The sequence below is a fragment of the Euprymna scolopes genome, chromosome 14 (assembly GCF_053919585.1).
Source record: "Euprymna scolopes isolate OS-2025 chromosome 14, ASM5391958v1, whole genome shotgun sequence".
Classification (NCBI taxonomy): Eukaryota; Metazoa; Mollusca; class Cephalopoda; order Sepiida; family Sepiolidae; genus Euprymna; species Euprymna scolopes.
In genome coordinates, this window is record NC_136495.1 from 144,129,056 (window position 1) to 144,153,615 (window position 24,560).

Below are 24,560 nucleotides of genomic sequence, written 5' to 3' on the forward strand. Positions count from 1 at the left end.
TACATATATAAATATATATAAATATATGTAAATATACATATATTCATATATACATAAATATATACATAAATTAATATATAAATATGTTTACAAATATATATAAATATATACATATATATATATATCTTAATCTAAATATATATATATGAATGTATATATAAATATATACAAATATATGTATATATAAATATAAACATATATATCTATATAGATATATGTATGTATACAAATATATATATATATAAATATATATAAATATATATATATAAATATATATAAATATATATATACATAAATATATATAAATATATATAAATATATATATATATATATAAATATCTATATAAATATATATAAATATCTGTATAAGTATATATTAATATCTACATAAATATATATATATATAAATATCAATAAAATATTTATATATATATATATATATATAAATATCTTTTTAAATGTATGTATATATAAATATCTATTTAAATGTATATATACAAATATCTATTTAAATATATATATATATATAAATATCTATATATATATATAAACAACTATATAAATATATATATAAATGTATATATATAAATATCTATATTTTTATAAATATCTATATAAATGTATATTAATATCTATATATATTTAGACATATATACATATTGAAATATACATATGAATATATATGTGTGTATATACATGTATATATATATATGTATATTTATATGTATCTATATATATATATGTATATATGTGTGCATATATACGTATGTATATCTATGTATGTATATATATGTATATATGTATATATGCATATATAGGTTCATATATATCTGCATATATACGTATATATATATGCATATATATATATATACATATATGTGTATAACAGTATTGATATTTAATTGGGTGCGTTGAAACAAAAGGCTATGGAAATTGAGCTTTTAAAAAATAGCTGCGAAGTTATGAAACTTGGAAGGTTATTGGATTGTCAACAGCATGTTGACAAAATATATTCCTGTTTGCATGTTCAACCTTACATTTTAAGTTGTAATACACTTTTTTTGTCTGAAAGTTTATATATGTGTACTCGTCTGCCGTTAGATAAAATAAACAATATTGGCCGTCGGTTCTAGGAGAATAACAAAAGTATTTTTTTTTTTATCTATCTGAAATATTATGTAAAACATAAGTATAAAATTAGTATTTGTTTACGATAAAATGACGAAATGTATATGAGTTGCAATTTCATATTGGAGGGAATTTTACGACCAAACTATGTCTAGGTTGCGTTATTATACGTTAGCGGCAAAATAATAATGAATAAAGATTTGTTCCACAATAATAATTATAATATATACGGCACCTGCATGAATTAAAATAGAAGATTTAAACGTATTTTACGGCCAGGCTTGCAAGTAAATTTTAAATACATTATTCACATATACTATTTTAATCAGATGAAAAATCGCACTATATAAGCAAATTATTTATAGACTAGCAAAATCCGTTAAGACACATAAAATAATAAACCTAGATTTATAATTTATACTAGAACGATTGAACGTTTACAATTATGCTAATTAAAAGTTACAACGACTAAATAGAATGTCTCTAATAAATACTTTGTGTTTATTTTTATATAAAATACATTAAAATATCCATAGTGAAATCAGTGATTTAAATATTGATAATTAATTTATAATGAAACAAAAACACTCAGTAAATCTGTAACTAACATGCGGGGTCACATCTTTCCAATCCTATTTTAAGGATCCGTATATGCAGTCGATCAAGAGCAAGGTCGTACACACGGGCAAGAATATGAGCACTACCCCTGTGTCCCGGTTGCTATAATTTTAACTTTGTTTAGTGGCGGGCCTTTCATGGGTGACGAAACCTCTAATGGTTACTGGAAAATACAGCTCTGAGTCTCAGGGCACCCAAAACGTGCACGACCCTAAGTCTGCTTTACAATACTGTTATCTTTAGCTAGCTGTTCCTCGTCGGATGCTACGGTTTGGAGGTCCTCCTGTAACTGTTCTGGTCGATGGCAAGTCTACGCTTCTTTCGGTGCACTTTAGACTGGTTGTAGCGTCGTTAGTGTAATTACCTGGGTTTCCAATCACACAATTAAAAAATAACTTGGTGATCATATTTTTCTCTCAAAAACGGGGACAATTATTCACTTAAAGTTAAAAAACTCTTGGCATTCATAATTTGTGAGTCCAAATATAAATGCTCTGTAGACTCACAGCTTTCTTTGGTAAATTTATAACGAATACCCCTACGGTGTGTCTCTGCTCAGTGTAGGTTCAGGTTACAGTTTTATAAAAAAAGTTAAATTATTTGGATACTAAATGGCATTGTGATGCAGAATATTTAACATGGGTTAGTTCAGTAAACTTCTTATTTAAGAACAAGAGCTTTTCAAATCTGGGGCATACTTATTTTCTAAAGCAAAAAATTGTGTTTTTTTTAACACTAATTCCGACCTCCATCTCTTTGAGATCACTCTTACCACCTACAAGATGACTACTAAAACGTTTTTCTGTTCCCTTATTCATCTGAATCTATTTTCTTTCTCTAAAGCAAATGTCTCTTTAATTCGCTTTCGTTTTTCTTTATTTCTCTTTCTTCAACTTATTTTTCTTTTAAAGAAACTGTATTATCAGCTTTGCTCTCCTATCTTTCATTTTAAGTTCCCATCACTTAAATCAGTGTCCGACACTTAAAATAGAACATGACGCCCAATGACAATATCTTCTTTTATTTCGGGAACAATTCTCGTTATCATTTTAACTTCACTTTTCTTTTCTGTTCACCATATCGGCAATAAAAACATATTCCGAACTTTGAGGAAAAGAATGGATCAAACCTCGTGTCAAACACCCCCCTAACCTTTAGCCAGTAAGAAGGTGAATTGATGCTACCCAGGCATGCAACATCGTTAAAAAACATGATTATACTAGAATCATCGGAATAAGATATTAAATTATTTATATTCTTATATTACAGTATAAAATGAGTGAATGAATATTTGAAAAAGCGAGGAGAGACTGTCATACAGTTTATATAGGTTTATACTCTCAAAGAATACGAGAGTCGTGTTCTTGGCGAGACGCCATGGTGGAATAACATGCCCAAGACAAGGGAATGTTTTGTGGTATTTAATTAGCACTAGGGGTCAGTGAAAGTAACAACACTAGAGGATTAGGGGAGACAGAAAATAATTAAAACCCATAACACAACATCTTGTTAAATTCAGATGTGTACAGATTATTACAACAAAGTTAGAGAATTGTGAACATACCTACGAACATATAAATTATTAATAATCATTCAATAATGGAAGCAAAATAGCATACATATTAAATGAAGACTGACTGTAATTTTCATGCATACATAATAGCAAATAAAGTGATAATGAATATTATCACACAACGTCTGTGTTTGTTCACAGAACAACGGGTTCTGTATCTAGGCATAGAAATGAGTTCATCTTTAACTGAAGTCCACAAATAAAAGGTTCCTTTCATTCTCAACCTATGTACATATTTGCACATATTTCTTTTGTGTTGCGTCTATGTGCCAGTCAATTTTTACCATGATGTCATTTGGGCATATCTCAAATTTTCTATCTGTTCAAAGCTCCATAATAACGCGTGTTTCAACATTTGAAAATGAGTTAGCAAAATACGAAAGAGAAATATTCACAATTGATAACCGATGAATCACTGCCGTAGCATCCGAGTATGGAGTAATTCCTAATATTTGTGGACAATAAATGTTACTCCAACAGTAGAAACTATTAGCGCATTCCATAAAACCATGAAAAGTCTTCCTCTTTGTTTATATTGAATTTCTCCGAACATTTAACAGAGTACAGATTATTCCACGGTACGTGCAATAATATAAATTGATCATTTGGAACAGGCTGTAACACAAAAAATCTTATTTTTAATAAAGTTATAATGCATTATATTACCGTCTAATGGATTGAAGCCCTACACAACCTTATTATGCAGGTAACGCCTTCTTGAATGCTAAATTTCTTTGGAAATTAAGGAATAGCTTAAAAAGATCTTTACCACAACTCATATATATAAAGGCACTTTGGTTATGAATGTATATGTGCTTGTTTCGCATGTACTCGATGTAATTGAATAAAAAAACATAAAAAAATAATTAAACTTGGAAATATGATTTTAAAAATAGCGCGGATCAGTAAGTGCACTAGAGCTTTTTTTTTACTGGTGCAATTATTGATCCGTTCTGAAATAACGTTATTAATTAAAAAGCCATTCTTTACATGGGGAGGTGAGGGTGGTGTGTACCTATTCTATACTTTAACCTAACAGTTGAATAAAAAACATCTCATAACACTTTAATTAATCTTAGAATTACGATTTAAAAATAGCGCGGATCAGTAAGTGCACTAGCACTTAAATTTTAACTCAAGCCATTATGTAGAATAAAACAATAATTTGATCAAATATACAGTAGGTTCTCGGTGCAGTGCCATCTACAAGGTCTTGTGGACTGGTTATTTATTTGTTTCCAACGAAACAAAATGTGACACATGGTCGGTTTAATGTGGGAGATAACCAGCTCCCCTCAAAAGGGGCATTCTGCAAAAATAAAATTACCTTAGTATAGAAGGGTTTCCCCCTCCATTGACTAAGGACAATTAATTTTAATGCAGCATCTAAGCAGACACCACCCTTCAGTGAACAGCCCGGTACAAGTACCGGGTGTCGAAAGTCTTGTGGACTGTCACCGTGACAAGGGGCGTTACGTTTTCTCCTGGTATACTGCTCTCGGTCCCGGGCTAAATCTGACAACAGATTTGTTATAAAAACAAGCGATTTGACAATTTTGGCTAACACTAAATGTAATTGAAGTGTGGTATATTTGTTGATCCTCATTCGTTACCTGAAAATGCTAAATATTAGTACTGGATTACTATATATTGATGAGGTACTCATGCAAAAACTTTGATAACGCGGGCTAATTAGGAACTAACCCGCATACAAAATAAAATTCCATAGTGAGTAGGACTAAAGAAGCATTAATCTCAACGCGATTAGTTAAAACTTAAGTCTATATGTCTATAGTTTATGTTTTCCGTGGAATAATTGTCTAATGTGTCCTTTAAATAAATAAACGTGCAACTGAAGTTTGCCATCTTTACATTTCATATCTATTACATTGCTTTAGCTCTCAAAACATAATTCGCTCAAATTTTACGATAACCGAAGAACAGTACCTTTCATTAATTTCCCTAACACAAGAAGACCAAATATTTAGATGTCATTTTATTTGTGTATATATTTCTGGGGAGGTTGGTGTCTAACAATTATTTCTCCAGTTTTAAGCATATATTTATATATTGTTAATTAGAAGCGGGCGTTGTATTCTTAAGTTTTACACTCTGACTTATAAAACACAGAAAAAATGCTGTGAAAATATTGAAAAATAAATAGAAAAAATATTCCTGCTGCGTTAAACAATGAATAAAGATGCAGTTATTTTTTGTCACCATCGTTAACATTAAAAAACTACGTGCAATAATCATTATCTTATTAGTGTTGACTCGGTTGCCACATACTTCGGTTACACTGATTTACATTTCATACATAATATTTGTTACACAGAAATTTCTTCAAATTACGACTAATTATTTTATTATATGTTCACTGGTAGTTTAATGTTATTATAAACAATGTCAAAGTGTCTTTTCACAAAAGATTCTCTACAAACATAACATTAAAAACAGAAAACAAATTACGTTTTTTGGGTGTGTATTACTGTACACATAGATTAAAAAAAGTTGTCAAAAAATATATATATAACAAATAAATATAATCAAAGGCAAGATAAGTTACTTTTCTACCAAACTGGATATATTTTTGTGTTTTTATTCAATGTAACATGTTTATTCAGCTCGAAAAACATGCAGTGTTTACCGATGTGTTGAACAATTCAAAATGGCGCCCGACACTCTCTTTAACATGGTAAGTTTGGGAAAAGGTGTTATAAATAATAAACTAGACAAAATATTATTAAAAAACACCGAATATATGTCAACTTATGTCACGGTAACATATATTGAGCGAATTTCTAACAGTTTTTTGTCTAGTTTATTATTTATAACATTTTTTCCTGCACTTACCGTGTTAAAGAGAGAGTCGGGCCCCATTTTGAATTTTCCAATACATCGGTAAACACTGTATGCTTTTCGAGCTGAATAAACATGTTACATTGAAAAAAATATGAAAAATATATCCAGTTAAGTAGAAAAGTAACTTATCTTGCCTTTGATAACATTTATTTGTTATATATTTGTTATTTTCCAACGTTTTCGAATCTATGTGTACTGTAATACAAGCCCCGTTTTTTTTTGTTTTTCTCAAGCATGCCTTATTTTTCAGTTTAGTATTTTTCGAATAGTCGTACGTCATTAATTCAACGACATTTTTTTTTACATGATAGTCGTTACATTATGCATATCGGCATCCTCAGCACTATTAATAATCTAATAATGCATACATACAAAATTAAAATTAATATAAAGGACAATGCAAATATACATAATCAACTTTAAAGTTAAAACGCTGATCACGTCGTTTAATTTCGGATTGCTTTTAAAAATATTGAGGGATTCTAAAATTATTAAATTATACAACGTATTCATTTCTAAGAATATCATCTTTTAAAAGATTTGTTATTGATGATAGAGTTAGAAATTTGATGGCAATGCTGCATGATGGTGGAATCACTTATTGTTGCTAGTGGCCTGTTAGTGCGATGCCTCTCGCTTTGTGCTTGGCTACCTATTATGAAGGCACCGGACAGTGCTGTCAAAAGTTTCGACTTCGCAGGCGAATAACTAACATTTGTCTACCACGGGGCACTGCGATAAAGTTGGAAGAGAATTATTGAAACTGTTATGAAAGAAACTATTGCCACATTAATCGATAAACATACTCGAAAATAATTTAGAATTATCGAAATAAATGTTTTTTTTTTTTTAAACAGTTACAACATTATTCGATAAAAGTACTATAAAATAAACATTCCTAAATAATTATCGAAATAACCCCAAATGTTTTTTTAACAGTTGCACTGAAGTCCAAAGTAAAGTAATAAAAAATAATATATAATGTTATACATACATGAATCGGTTACAGGTGGAATGTAAACTTTAGGAAAAAATATGTTTATATGGGACTAAATGATATCTAATAAAGGTAACTATTGATAACAGCACTGAAAAACACTTAATAAAACTACAACAATTAACATTATTAAATTATGTAACAACTTAATAGCACTTGAGAAAATCAATAGTACTTATCATCCGTAACTTATATTTCTTTCGAAATTCATTTTTGACAGTAAGGTAACAAAGACCTTTATCTAACTTGCGTTCTACATATTAATAAAGCAAGCTGAATGAATGAAAAATGGCAGCGGACGAAACACTATTGCGTACGAACCGCTATAAAATTGTGTAGAGAAAATTAGTTAACGTTAACTCACCGAGTTGTTGTGACATTATGTATTTTCAGTAGCTATATAGCATTAAAAGCAGGAAAAGTGTTAAATTAAATATAAACTTTTTACAAACGAAACGGAAGAATAGTACACCGAGTGTAATCTAATAATCCTACGAATTTACATTTATTAACATTTTTGTTTGAAGACGGGTGTCTTTTTCCAAGAACTCGTTCACATGCCGGATAGAAGTTGTTGCCTGCCAAGTTTTGCACGCGTGACAGGTGTTGCCCACCCCAGATCTAAGAGGAAACTTAATAAAAAGTAACACTTATATACATGTTTTAAAGAAGATTCCTTTATACAAATTTCTATTTTGGTATATATAATAGGTCAAGTCATACGTAGAAAAAAAAAACTCACCCCCCATTAGACACCGATTCATTTTTCAAACAGCGCATAGATTATAATCTAATACTCGCATACTTAAGTCGTTCTACCATTATTTGAGTATGTCAGTAACCACAATATTTATATCAACATTTTGACCGGTATCGCTTCATACAATAACAACAACAGCCCGTGCAGCAATAAATTGTGTCCAACTTAATCTCTCTTCTTTCGTAAACGTCCAGAGTTCAAATCGAAGCACCGTGCATAAAAATGTCTTTACTTGCATCCTCTTCCTTTCTGTTTCTATGGACTGATGACTCAGGATCATCCATACATTGAAGAACACTATTTAATGATAACATCGGCAAGGAGATTGCGTCTCTAATACGCCATTGCGAGTTACAAGGCATAAATTGCGCGGCGTTTTAAGTGCAAGCCAATTCAAATTGCTTTTACCTATCATAACGTGCACATTGCTAATGACTCATCCGATTCAACCGTCTTTGGAAGAAAGATTGAGAGAAAAGCACTTGCCCCCCAATTGTCCATAGAATTATACTCAAAAGGTTTACTGTTTGAAGGAGTTTCAATGTACTCGTCTAATCACAAATGTTGAGTTAGAAACAAAATCTTTTTAAACATGGAAAACAATTCAGGACCTAAAAGACCTAGCTTAATGAAGTAAATAAAATATACATTTGCGGTTGTCTAGCAAATCCTTTCTTCTCTAACACATGCAATATGCCACAAAAAGCAGTATAGCGACACAAGCAACATTGGACTCCTAGATAAATAGCAAAACATTTAAAGCATTTTTGTAGAAAAATATTATAGAAATAAACACTAAATAATAGATAAATTATTAGAATAATTATCTAGCAAATATGTGTCATGAATTTCTATACATGTGCAAAAATGAAATAGATCACAGAATTCAGTTAAAAAAAAAAATAATTATATACATTGATATACAATTAACCCCCTGGATACGAATTGCTCCCGGATACGTTTTTTTCAGGTAACAATGCAGATACGATGTTTTTTTTCCCGGCCGCTGTTTATGTTATTTGCCCCGCTTTACGGTGTGGTTTATAATGCTTTTTGATGATATACGTGTGTATTCTATACGGTACTGTATTTTGTTATTACTTTTTCATGCCGTATCCCGGGGTTCTCATGGACTAGAAAAAGTTTTGCCCCGGTTTTGCGCACATAATATTCATTTTATTACTGGCATGAATAAACGTTTGTTTTTGTATATGTAGGGCGTAGAATATAAAGGCGTGCGGCAGATGACGATGGAGAACGCATCATTATATTATCATGCTATCGTTTTTCTATCTTTCTGAACACGATTTCATGATTATTTCGAAACCAGCAAGAAAGAGGTGCACGTAAAATATGCTAAATACATTTTAATTCATACAAATGTCCTATTTAGTGTTACAGAATCAATTCACTATTACTACCTTTTATATGATTGTGATTTTAAACCTGTTTAAAAATTAAATTTAGGGAAGTGAGCTAAAATCAAAACCAAAATTTTTAGCGCTCCATCAGGGTTCCCTAACAGTGTAACTATCAAATGATAGGTAACAAGGTATCCATAATAAACAATTCTAACACATTCCTTTTATTTTAGTATACACAGAAAAAAAGTAAAAATATGTCGACAAATTGAATAGAACATATTACATTTCAACAAGACTATATATGTGTATACACGTTATTCATCGATTTAGACAACGATTTTACTCAATATAAACAGTCGTTGTATGATTAAAAAATTGTGTTTATTTACATGTAATGCGACCAGTAATTCAAGTATGTTAACGCTTTATCGATTAACTATTTAAACCCAGAAAATACATCTATATTACTTTTTATGCATATTGTTGAAAGGTGCTGAAGAGGAGACATGTAAGAATGCATATAAAACACCATAAGAAAATAACAAAATCAATTCAAGGTAATAAATTTGTACTTACTTTTAACATCGAAGCTTTGCTGTATAAAAAAAAATCTCGCAAGGAAAAATAAGAAAAATGTCTACTCTGCATGTTTAAAATGAAAACATGTATTTCTTCAAAACGCTGTCAAAATATTCTCTGCAATTGTATTTAATTAGTTTCTTCATTCGCTCTGGGGTCAAGAATTATGCGTTTTTTTTTCTTGCACGCCTGTTCATGTTCCCCCGCCGCTTAGTGGGATTTTCATATGTCTCTAATCGCCAATATCTATTTTTTTTTACTTTTCCTCCGCTGTGACGTCAACGGGAGCAACGACAAAGTAATTGTCATACGTGACCTGCCGCAACTGCTAAATATCTCTCCGTGGCTTCTTTCTACGCATTTCCATGCCTTGAAATTATTTACAAGATAGTTTAAACAAATGTAATAACAAAATTAAAATAATAAAAGAAAATTAACTCAATGGTCGAAACCAAAATACATGAATAAATAAATTAAATATCTTAATATATAGTATGTTCGACCTTTACTTCATACCATTTTTCTCTCTTAATTTATATTTCACTTATTTACAATTTCTTTTGTTGGTTGGTTGTTTTTGTTTTACGGCATATCAACCCTTTTCGGGTTATTTAATGCCGAATCCAAAGATTTTGAAGAAAACATTTTTTTTAATACAATATATTTGTTGTTTTCACGTCGGTTTCTATTTAACCCATAGTTGTGGACCTAACAGGAAATACCACTCCGGGTCAGAGTGGACCTGGGAGAAATGGTAATTAAAGGGTGGCTCCACACTCCCCAAAGCCCACAAGCTGGGGCCTACACACTGGATATAGTTTAAGGTCATATCCAGGACCCCCATTGAGGGATTTTACCCTTTGCAGAGGAGGTGTCGGGTGAAACCCAGTTTTAATTGAGCCAAGATTAACTCCGACTTTCCTTGCACAGTCTTTGATATTTGTTGATCTCGCTTCTGTAATTCCTCCAAACTTAAACGGAGTATTTTCCTTTTAATAATAAAGTCAAGTTATTGCTTATCACGACCGTCTATTAGCCGATATGTTTTACCGTTGGTTGTATTTTTAATGTCCATCGAGTTTTTACTAATGCATTCATTTCTTATTTTCCTAAAAAAAATTCGATTTTTTCTAGTCCATCATATAAGTTTTACCTTAATAATTCTCCTTGTGTGTTTGTTATATATAAAATGTTAACGCCAACTAACCCCAAAATTTGGATTGGTTAAAATTCGTACTCCGAAATTAAGACCAGAATAGTTAGCATCACATCTTACTTATTAATACGACTCATTCGTCTTTTAGCTGCCTCGCGGCTCGTGGACAGATTATTCCAGACAACACGGATTAATCTAACCTATTTTTTTTTGTTTTGTTTTCCAACCCATTTTGTCTCTTAATTGCTCATCCTATTTTGGCGAGATTATTTGAGACACTCACATTTGTACACCTGACCCAAACAACCACATACTTGTGTATTATTATTCCTCGGACTACTGTTCTCATCTTGAGTGTGATTTTCGTCCACACTGAGGAGTGAACCTTCAACCATCAGGAGAATATCACTTTTACAATTGATTTTTCCCAGTACGCTAACCACTAACGACCCGTGGCGCAGGGGGTTGAAGGTTCAATCCTAAGTGTGGGCGACCGAGATATACGTTTGCGAATTACTTAGGCCCTCTATCCAGTCATAGTTGACGGAACAAGAGCACGTTACCCACGTGAAGTGAATAAAGGGTTCCACTCGAAATTCCGTCCAAATTCCCGAGTTCGACAAGATACTCATGAAGAAGATCGGAGGTTATATCGATCGAAACGTTGTGAAAATCACACTCAAGATGAGAACAGTAGGCAGATGAATACTAATACATATAAACAATCCTTATCTCAAAAATTTTGAAACGTAACCAGAGACTTATTCAATTATTTGCATATTATGCAACAATTATTATTATTATTTTCCCTTTCTTGTCACAATATGGGTTGACATTTTCTTATGTAATTCTCTTATCTACGATGAGCGCTATGTGTTATATATTTATTGTTATTATTGTTCTTGTTCTTGTTTTTTTATTGTTGTTATTAAATCTTATTAAAAGTGAGTCTTAGAGTCTTAGAGAGAGTCTTGTTGAGAGAGATGCTGTTCGTGTTATGAAGAGATTCATATATATAAAATGTTCATACTTAGAAGTGTAATAGAAGCTGTTAGAGTGAGGAAACAGTGTTCAGACAGTCTTAGTGTTCACATTCTCGATATGAGATGTCGAGACGTGTACGTAAAGACGTTTTAAACCACATGATATACAAGATATATAATGACGATTTTCACTTTACCTTTTGGTAGAAATACAACACAAAGACGACGTTTATAAAAACACATGATGGGTGTATTTCTTCTCCCGACCGGTCGTGGTTTTCATCATCAAGAATTCAAGGTTCACATTCTAAGTCTCAAAGGTGACCGTCTCGCTTCTAAACGTTCGAATTCCATGTCTGGACTGTCGTCTGTCGTCCTCAGACTCTCTCTCAGACTCCCTCCGTTTGTCTAAAGTTTCTTACTATATCGAGAACTTCCCATTTTCCATGGCGTCATACACATGATAAAACATGTGTCTCCTTTCACGTTTTCTGGAAATGTGTGTCCAAAACTTTTCCCTTTGTTTACAAAAGGAATTTTAACCTATATCTCCAGTAACCTATATTTCCAATATGTTAAAAAATGTTTATTAAATTATCTTATAGTTTCATTCTTCAATTTATTTTTCATAACAGAATTGACAATGCACATTCTTTTCTTAAAACTATTTTATCTCTTAGTTAAACAATGGTTTGTTTTTTACATTCCATTTGCTAATTCTCTCTCGTAATCTATTTCTAAACCTAAATTACGAGGTTCGAATATCGTCTATTCTATTTCATTTTCATTTTACCTAAATCTTTCTATTTTTTATACTTACATGAAAAGGGGGCATCCCTTATCATGTAGCATATGTTTATTTACTTATACTTTCAACTAAAATACTTCGTCTATTATACCGAACCACTAACATCTATGTACCATCTTCTGTCTCCCTTTCTAGATTATCTAATTCCTCATCTAATTCTCTCTTTTCTTTCGGGCTATTTATGAAAAACTCATCTTTGTATATATAGTGCAGTGTGTAACGTAGAAAAGATTGCATGGTTCCATTTACATTTAATGAAAACCGGTTGTGTGTGTTGTTGCAGACCATCAATTAGTGTGCCAGTTGTTTACAAATCAACAGTATGAGAGAAGCCTGTTTTTATATCTGAAAGTGATACAATGTTCAGCTAGAGGGATCGGAGATACGCCAAAAACTTGTACCTTTCTCTTATTGGCCCTGCTCCTCTTCCGACCTATACCTGCTTGACTAATTCGATTGGCTATCCGCTGAGAACAGCACCAACATGACGTCGCACAACACCAAAGTCAGCATGATCCTCCCCCATACACCGAGTATTCGCTGAATTCCCACCGGCGCTTGTATTTTAGGTACGGACCCAGTAATGTGCCCGTACTGAGGCGGTAATTGAGGCTGAAAGCGGCTACATTTAATAGATATCATCTCTACTACATAAGCAAGCTACCGAACTTGATTCTTTTCCAATAAAAGTTTTAAAAGGAAACTTTATTATTGTTTGTATTCGGGTGACATTTTGATCGTTTTATCCTGTACAATACTTTATCTGGCAAAGGTACTACGTAAAATGCTTACCCTGCCGTATATTTACTGGGGTGCCGCTGTTTCTGCATGCGACCTAGTGGTCTCGATAGGAAACGACTACACGCAAGACTATTGTCTGTAAAAACACTCTCGGAACAGTAACAATAAATATGGATTTTAAACTATCCATTATATATCTCTTTACATAATTAAATATGAGCATTTTCCCGTAAAGATGTATTGTAAATTTGTACATTTATGTTTGTACTATAGCAGAAATGCACCCACTGATAAATATCCTAATAAAAGCTGTAAGTTATAGAATTAAAGAGTAATAGTCTGCTTATGTCCTATATCTGAATGCAATGCCAGCACTTTTGTTTCCAGTTTGTTTTAATATTAAGGATTACTTTAAGCATAAATATATCTGTGTTCGATATTTGATTTATAAAAATCCAAGTTACAAAATACCGAAAAATAAAATCAATAAATATTGTTAAAAACATGCAAAACAAAATATTTAGGTTACTTAGCATATACCATGCGCAGAATTTGATGCGTTTATTTATTTTCAAATTTTACATTTTATTATTAATAAAAAATGGAGTTATTCAATATCCGCCGCTGAGAGTGTTACTTGACGTGACCAGCCCATATACAACTTTACAAGAACATGTATTTGTTCATTTCAGGAGGTTTAATTCTAAATTATTATTTAACACCGGTTAAACAATTTTCTACGTTGAATGCGCATAACAGTTTTTCTTCTATAATATTGTAAATCAGATTATAATTACTCGAATTTTGTCCTTAATCTACAAGATAATACTGTAATTATACTATAACGTTAAATATGTTTTCGTTATCATGCATTTACTTTATATATCATTTTAAAGAGAATTTTTAGCTGGATCTACTTAGGTTTTTATAGTAATATATTTTATTAAAACGTTAAATACAACATTGAAAAAAGCAAATTCGCACAAATTACATATACCATGCGCAGAATTTGAGGCTATGAGAAAATATTGCTGAAATAGCTCGAGATATCAGCGAAGTATTTGACCTAGAAACCACGACTAAACGAAGAGACTAATTGCTTGTTAAAAAAGTTTTGTGGTGTCAATCAGACATGATAAGCGTAGTGGTTGGATGTTTGCAAGGATACATTTTGAGCCTTAGTAGGTTGGTTGGTTGGTTATTTTTGTTTTACGGTATATCAACCCTTTTCGGGTTATTTAATGTCGAATCCAAATATTTTGAAGAAAAAAATTTTTTTAAAAGAATATATGTGTTGTTTTCACGTCAGTTTCTATTTACTCCTCAGTTGAGCCCCTAACAGGTACTAGCACTCTGGGTCAGAGTGGACCTGGGAGCAATGGTAATAAAAGTGTGGCTCCACACTCCCCAAAACCCACACGCTGGGGCCTCACCACTGGATATAGTTTAAGGTCATATCCGGGACCCCCATTGAGGGACTTTTAGCCTCTGCAGGGGGGAAGTCGGCGTATTCTAATGCCCAACCGACAGGGCCAGAGCCTTAGTAGGAGCTGATCAGCTGTTCGGGAACGTGCTTCTTAATTAGACGAAACACTTATGATGATTTTCAACCACTTGAGGGAGATTAGAAAGACAGAATAACTTGGTAAATGTGTGGCGGATGAACTACACAACCACTAAGAGCAACGCCGTTGTGAAGAGACATCTTCCCATTTTGTTTACACAACAAAAACGAAGAATTTCTTGACAGGGGTGTGACTTACGCTTAAAACTAAGCGGTGCTTAGATTACCTCGGTGGTTTGATGCTAACGAAGCTCTATGAAACTTCCCGAAGCCTGATTAGCAACAATAGCGGGTTATGCTGACTGTTTGTTAGTCTGCGACTGGTCTAATGCAATGCATTGTTTTTTGAATGCGGGCGAAACTATTACCCGTGAAAGGTACTGTCAACAAATGTAGGATATGCATCAGAAACTTCGACAACAATACTCAGCGTTTGTCAACAGAAAAAAAAGCAACAATTTCATCAACGACAAAGGCGACATAATTTTACTAAATCGACTCTGTAGATGTTGAACTTTGAAATCGACTCTTTAGCTGTTTAAATTTGCCTCATCCGTCATACTCACCAGACTAATCACTTACTGACTACCATTTTCTAAGCATCTCGATAAGTTTCTGCGTAGGAAATGCTTTAAAAACTAAGATATATCGAAAACACGTTTAGCAACATCATTACAACTAGAACACAGGATTTTTATTATTTTGGCATGAATACACTGGATTATTTGTTGACAAACGTGTGTTAATTCCAGTGGTGATTATTTTGATCAATACAAATCTGTTTGAGCGAGATAGAGGATATCTGAATTACAAATTAAAAAACAGCAGGAACTTTGCTGTCAACTTTATGCTTTTACAAGCATAGATTCTTCCTTTGCGCAAATAAGATATGACCAAAACATTTGAAATTAATTAGAAAAGCTAAACAACGAGCAATGACATTTTTTCACAGCTGTTTTTTCTCGATTAGCCGTTGTTTTTCCTTCCATTAGTCATTGGATTCAATTTCATTACAACTTTTTTTCATGTGAACATTTTTGTAGTATTATGTAACCTGTTAGCTATATCATATCACGGACCAAACGCTGTGTGTGAGGCAGTTTGTCAAAAAACTAGAGGGAAGAATCTCTACTTGGCTGTTTAGTTGAAAACAAAGTCAATTGTTTACGATACTTTCCAAGCTGTGCATGGATTTCTTTTTATTTTTCCGTTTGCAATATAGAGAAAATCTCTAACGTAACGAACACCTATTTTTTCTCCTCTTTCGTTGACACGTCTCCCTGCGTTCGATTGCTCCCATGCGAGTTTTAAAGCTCTCTTGCATATAGATGCTTCGTATCGCTTTTGCTGCCCACCTAACTACACATCCCTTTTTCCCCTTTTACTTTTTATTCTCTTGCTCTGCTTAGACCTTAACTCCCGCTAGAGATTAGTCTTTGCATACTAAGCTGTCGCCGTTGCTGCATGCAACCAAGTGGCCTCGTTTCAAAAGGCCTACACTCGAGACTATTGCCTGTTAAAATTATTGTAACGGTAGCAATAAATATGGTTGTTAAACTAATCATTATATATCTCTTTATATAATAAAATAGGAGCATTTTCCCCGTAAAGATGTATTGTAGATTTGTAATATATACATTCTATAACGCCATACTATCGTTTTTTTCTGTAGTCGTTTTTGCGCAATTATCTTTCCCTTTTTTGTTTTAAATGTAATGTCGGTCACATTCTAAGTTAAGATATGTATAACGGCGGGAGAAGATTTCACTTACTGATTTCTCTTGACACTATCCAGAAAATGAGAGCTTTTCGAAGAATACATCGGTGTTTATTTTTTCTTTCCATACATTTTATTGTTGGCCTTTACACAACACGGCTATAATAATATCTCCCTTGCCGAGTTACGGTTACTTTTGATTGGCTATTGATATACACAATCGTCATACAAAATATTCAGTTGATTCTAGTAATTAAGGAGTGCTTACAAATAACACTGCTATCTACAGTTATTTTTTTAATACTTTACATGAATCCCATTCCATTTATTTTTAAATAGATTTTTTACCTGATTTCCTTTGTCTTTCTTAATGACAATTAGCATTGCACCTTTTAATAATCGGATCTCAATCTTACAGTCAGTCTCAGGGTTTCTAAGTAATAAGGTGCGTTGAAGCTGATACTCTGTATCTATATATCTATCTATACTGCTAGTTCTACTGTTATATAAAAGTCATTTTGTGTGTGTGTGAATCCCTTTTTTATAGGAGTCTATTTTTTGGAATTTTTAAACAAAGGTAATTTCTATGTCTGGCAGCATTTCTAGATATGTTTTATACAGTAATTCCTGCTATTATCATTGAAAATCGAAAAATCATGAAAATCCTAGTCCTTTCATAGGGATAAAAACAAATACACTGGAATGTATAAGGTGCCACCGACAAGGTGGGATAACAATATCTCAACACATAATTTCCTCTTAAAAAACAGATTTGTTGACATCGGTAAACATAGCTAACTGGGACGGAATTCGACTACATCGAATGATCCTGTGTTCAAGCCCAAGTGTACATCGGACTTTTATTTTATTTTTCTTTGTTAATTAATTAAATTTACGATGAAAGGAGATGTGTACTTTAAAATCGGCGCAAATAATTTATTTGATCGCATAATTAAAAACTAAACCTTAATCAGAAGGGCGTTTCTAGTGCATTTATTGTTAAACCAAACATCAGCTGGTGGGATATTGTAAACAAACACAGACGGAATTTGATGAACTATTATAACTATTATAACTGTTATAAATGTGATTTTTTTTGCCAATTACATCTACGGACAAATTATTTCTCGTTATATATAATATTGAATAAAGAAATTATACTAGAATCAAAGCATACGCAATATGCATAAATTAAATTATCAATTTTAAACAATCGTGACAATAAAATACTCGTAAGAAGAAGTGATACCTATTTTTCGCTCTAAATATATAGACCTACCACCGCCACCAGTCGATACCTGGAGAAAGTCTACACGTTTCACAGATTCTACGCAGGATCGGGCGTAACTGGCTAATAAACACATAGATAGCCCGCTGCTTCTTATAGCTTTCCTGCTTATATTTTATTAGAGAATTAGATCATTCTAAACGAACCTATCAGAATATTACAATATGGACCGCTAATGATAAATACTTTCCCGCACGGCGTCATTTTCATGTAGTAGAGATTAAATTTTAAACATATAATAACAGCGAACGATAACTAATGTATGCTAAGACTAAAACATAAACAAACATACATTTACTTCTAGATTGATCTTTCTTTTTTAGTGGTCGCAGCCGTCAAATGTATGCAACATACTAGTCTATCTAATAAATATGTCTATGTATAGCATATTTACATGTACACGCATACAGGCACGAAAACACCCACACACAAACGCACCCCCATATATATATATATATACATATATATATATATATATATATATATATATATATATATATATATATATATATAAATGCGTGTATATATATGGTTTATTTTTATTACCGTTTTATCTTTTTAGTTACATATGTTTCGTATTTTGAACCATGTTTACGACCCAACAGCCTCGTCAGACGTTACAAGTGGTTATTAGTATTAGATAGAAGTGTTTTAGAAGAAAGACGAAAGAAAAGGAGGCAGGAGATAATAAGATGGAGACGGGTGTTAACATTATTTTAGTTTAGAAGGTTAACATACATTAGATTCTAGTGTGTTTGAGGAGGTAACAGATTCAAGTAGGCGTGGGTGGAGATATATGGATGTAGGGAGGGGGATGGGGAGAAAGGAATGTAAAGAAAAAAGAGAGATGGGTAAGGAGAGGAGGGCAAAGGGGTTTCAATTTTAAGGTTTCAAATTTTGACTGCTTTTGCTTGTTCGGAGAGGTATATTGGAGAGAGAAGGAAAGAGAGGGAGAGAGAGGTAATGGCTTAGTGTAGATGCTGTGTGTTTTACAGGTACAGGGTTCAATTCATAATTTTCGTAGTCGCTATAAGTTGACTTCTCCATTTCAGTTTACAATGGGTTGCTTTTAAGGCAGTAAAGAGTTATACATACGCTAACGCACGCGCAAATAAACATACATACATATACATATGTATGTACATTTCCACACATCCATATACAGACAATAGGCACCCCCCACACACACATATATATATATATATATATATATATATATATATATATATATATATATATATATATATATATATAAAGAATGTATATGCAGACATACATGGATCTATATGCAGACATACACACACATACACACAATTCTTATACACATATACAAACTCACATATATACATAGCCATATATACACACCCACATATATATATGTATATATATAGACCCCCACCTACCTATATACATATAAATGGAGACATAGATCTCCAGTAAGAAGTAGGTGTACATATACATACATATAAACACATGTACCCATATACGTATATACAACTACATAAATATACATATTTGTAAAAATATAAATATACATATATATATATATATATATATGTATATATAACTACTTCATTTATTCACATAAATTTAATATAAGAAAGTATAGATTTATGTGTAAACTTTAAATATTTACTTCAAAAGTGCTCAATACGTAGGTAGAACTAGTTAGTAATTTATAAAATATATATGGCGATTAAGCTACACTGAATATTCTGCGTTTCATCCAACTATAGGATTCGTCATAAGCCTGACGAATCCTATAGTTGGATGAAACGCAGAATATTCAGTGTAGCCAAATCGGGCGCATAAGCCTGACGAATCCTATAGTTGGATGAAACGCAGAATATTCAGTGTAGCTTAATCGTCATATATATTTTATAAATTACTATATATATATATATATATATATATATATATATATATATATATACATATATATATATATACATATATATATATATATATATGTATATATACAGGCATGTATATATTTATGCTAAGTAAATAAAGTTAAGTTAGGATAAATAAATAATAATAAAAAATGTAAATACATGGGTGTAGTAAATAATGCGAGGTTAGTTAGAAGCATCGTTTAGTTCACACACACACACACACACACACACACACACACACACACACACACATATATATATATATATATATATATATATATATATATATATATATATATTGGGTGTGCTTCTAACATGGTGCTTTAGGTAGTGGTTATGTTTAACTTTAGTTTCAGTGTTAAATGTATTGCTGATACAGGCATATGCATGCATATAAATACATTTTGTGTGCCTGTAGTTATTCCTTTTCTATAACTTCGTGTGCGTAGCACGACTGAACGCCTCCGTTTGCGTACCGCCCCTAGTCCATCGTCTGTGCAGACTTGAATTGAAATATGGATTGAAGTACGGCAGAAAAGGAGTTTGGATTTTTTAAGTGACTCGAGGGTTCATTCACTGATATGAATTATTGATATGGTTTTAAGAAAAAAGCTGGATGACTCATAGCGTCAGGTCTGTTAATAATTGAAGCAGTGGCGTATATATTCCGGGAAAATTAAATTAGAAAGAACAATATTTCTTTTTGGACTTTCTTATACTAAACTGCTCGTCTTGGAAACGTTTATGGGGTTATATATATATATATATATATATATATATATATATATATATATATATATATATATATATATATATATATTGAACATTAAACAAGCTTTACAATGATAAATACGCTGTGAAGGCTAAACACAACGCATTTTTCATATAACACATGTATAAATTTCCTTTTAGACTTCCGAATCTATATATGTATATAAATAATATATATAATATAAACGTATATATTTATATAAATAATATATATAATATAAACGTATATAGTTATATAAATAATATATATAATATAAACGTATATATTTATATAAATAATATATATAATATAAACGTATATATTTATATAAATAATATATATAATATAAACGTATATATTTATTAAAATAATTCTTAATTTAAAGTATATACAACGCTTCAAAGGCGGGTTATATTTTCTTAAACTTCATGTTGGTGTGTGTATGTTTGTATGTGTATGTGTGTGTGCGACAGCGAAATAATGACCGTGTGGACGATGTGAACTCAGTCAGTAATTTATACATATATATGCATGTATATAGATATAACTGTAGATTAAGAACGTAAAATTGATAGACATATAATTGCAACCAACATATGAACACACCAGACAATATCGACAAATTAATATGGACAATATAATGTGCTCTAATTTAATAAATACACACACATATATATATATATATATATATATATATATATATATATATATATATATATATATATATATAGGATTATCTTTGATATTTAACTTAGAATATATCCTAATATTACATATACTAATGAGATTAATTTAAGAATGTGCATCCCATCTGTTGTATTGCTATTTAAAGTAACATTTATCAGGAATATATTTTTAATATAAAAAATAAAATGCAATGCATAACAATAGAGATATCATAAATATATATATATGATTTTATAGCGTCTAGTACTAAATTAAGAAGAACATTTTTTTAGAATTATTATGGCGAGTCAACTATGCGCAATATATGAATTATTACGAACTGTATAAATATACCGTGAGGTACGATTTTCGGGGTTTTCTGTAAACTTCGCAGCTAACCTTAGTTTAGGTCCCATCCAGTCCAACGGACACTAGACCATTTTGATGACCTATGTGCTATCTGACTGTTGCAAAATGTTCTGTGAAGCCCTAGGCAGTCTATCCCCCAAGGCCTTGCCTCCAAGCTTTCGAGGGGAGCAAGTGTATCGCTTGTTTCCTGATGTACCTTCCCAGAAAAAATGTCGATTGTGCAATTTAGGCAAAAAAAAAACACGTCCGAATGAATAACCTTCAACTTTAGAGCATTACACATATCATAGATATTTATCAGGCAGGAGCTGCATTGGTTCGTGAGATGGTATGGGTAAAGAGCTACGAATAGAAACAGAAAATATATATTGGAGAACATGAATGACACGTGACCTGACGAGATAAAGTAATAACAACGTCGACTTCAAGCATAGTTCAAACAACAGTAGAAAAATAGCAAGAAGGAGAAAAGCTGTAGAGCTAATAGAAACTGAATCCCAATGGGGTTAATGCCACTATGGAAGAGATAAAGTAGAATATTATGGCAAAATACTTTACAGATTAGGGAGAAAATAATATAACCTAGCAGTTTTACGAGAAAAATATTTTCAATACAAATCAGTCAAGATTACATCGAAATCTGGAAGGAGATAAAACGAAAATATTTACTCCAAATGTACAAAACAACATTGTCAACATAGACTTTCTCCAAGATTGATATTGAATTGAGTGGCTAGATTAAGTAAACTACTGAAAGGATATAAACACACGGTTAACCACATTTTTTGAAGATTTCGTGAAACAAAGGAAGATCATTGCAAGTGTACAATGACCCGGACTTTTTGCAAAGCATAAGTAATGGTTCCGATATTTTAGGGAAATTCACGAGAGCTTGCTGTTTGCTGGATATATGTGTTAAAGTGTGCTAGATATCAGAATGTCTCGCAATGGGAAAGACTATTTTAATCATTAAATATTCTAGTAAAAGAATGTTAGAAATTACAGACATGCTGTATGCTTGAACGCTTTAGTAGAGGTACAATTATTCAAATCAGAATATATGACTATCTTGAAGTACGTTGTTCACTATCAGTTGAGAAAAAAGCAGGTTGGAAAAGTCGTTGGAAACAAAAGCTATAGTATCGATTGATAAATTGATTTTAAGGAACAGCAAATAGAGAATAACAACTTTAATGTAGTTTTGTTAGATTCTAAAAAAATCCTATGATATACTGCTATATCCGTGAGTACTCGAAACCTTGAAAATATTATCAATGTATAATTGAGTTAATTGCGAAAAGCATGAATCGTTGGAAAACCAACATTTTACAGATAGATCTATTTAGGACAGTTCATATCACATTCGGTATTTTTCAAGGATTTTTTTCATAATTTCTATCTGTATTAGCATCTATACCATTGACAGATGTACTATATAAAGATGTCCTACAAACTTGAGATGTAGGGACCAAAGTTCAACCACATGTTATTCATGGACGATCTGAGATTGTTTAGCAAAACAGAAAAGGAAGCTGTTCAAATTGTAAAACGGTAGAGTTTAGACATAAATAATAATTCATAAATTAAATATGCAGTAGTTTCTTTTAAACGAACGAAGAGACCAAATGATAGGAACTGGTTCAACACCATTAATTCTTCGGTAGCTGCTGTAGTTCGATAGATAAAAGCCTTTTCTAGGCGTGGCATAGGAAGAAATAAAGAAAACTGGATAGAAACACATGAAAATTATTAGGCAAGTATGAAGAAAATCAACCAGATTCTAATGTGGGCAGGCTGCACATCACAAGGAAAAGGGGAGGAAAAGCCTGAGGTGGATTGAAAAATGCGTTGTGGGAAAGCTTATAAGTGCGAACTACTATTGACTTACAGTGAAAAATGTGTTAAGAATGAAACTTCAACAGCCGGTTTGAGTGAAAAAATAAGGCACTAAAATATCCGGCCACGGTAAATTTTCTTTCCAAAAGTGAGTTGAGAAGATAGGCAGAACATCTTGTATTTGTTGCTTAATATATAACATAAAGAACAAATGTAGTCAATAGAAACATATACGGAGATGACTGCGCGGTTATAACTGCACGCTATGTTGTGCAACACTTGAGACACTATCACAGATTGTGTGTACGTTTGTTACAAAGAAATCGTACAAACGTAGTCACGACTAAGTATGTTCAAAGATGTACAGAATTTGTGCCAAAAGTTTAGAAACCAAGTAAGGAACAAGTGCTCCCAGCATCTCCCATAAACGGTATTGTAAAACCAGGACGTTCAGGTTCTCTGGGATTTCATGGTTTTGTTAAGCCGAGGATTACTCACAAGAAACAAGGAATTGCAGTTTTTAACAAAGAGACCAATGAATGTCATATAGTTTATGTAGATTGCCCAAGTAAACAAATTTTGTAGACAAAAAGAATAAGAAACTACGGAACTATCATATAATTAGGGTGGAGATTGCTAGGTTGTGGATTGAGAAAACCTCCATCGTGCCAATCATCATAGATGCAGTTAATTACATTCCTGATGACGTTTTTTAAACAGTTAAGTTCCTTGAAATAATGTACAAGATCGCCATACCCAACAAGTCAGCTCTGCTTTACACGGCATATATCCTGGTGGTTTTACCTTAATATAATCTTTGAATGTGCTCACTAGTTTTAAAACTCGCGCCTTAATTTAAAAACGATGTAAAACATCAAACCACTGTGATGTTAATGTAAATAAGT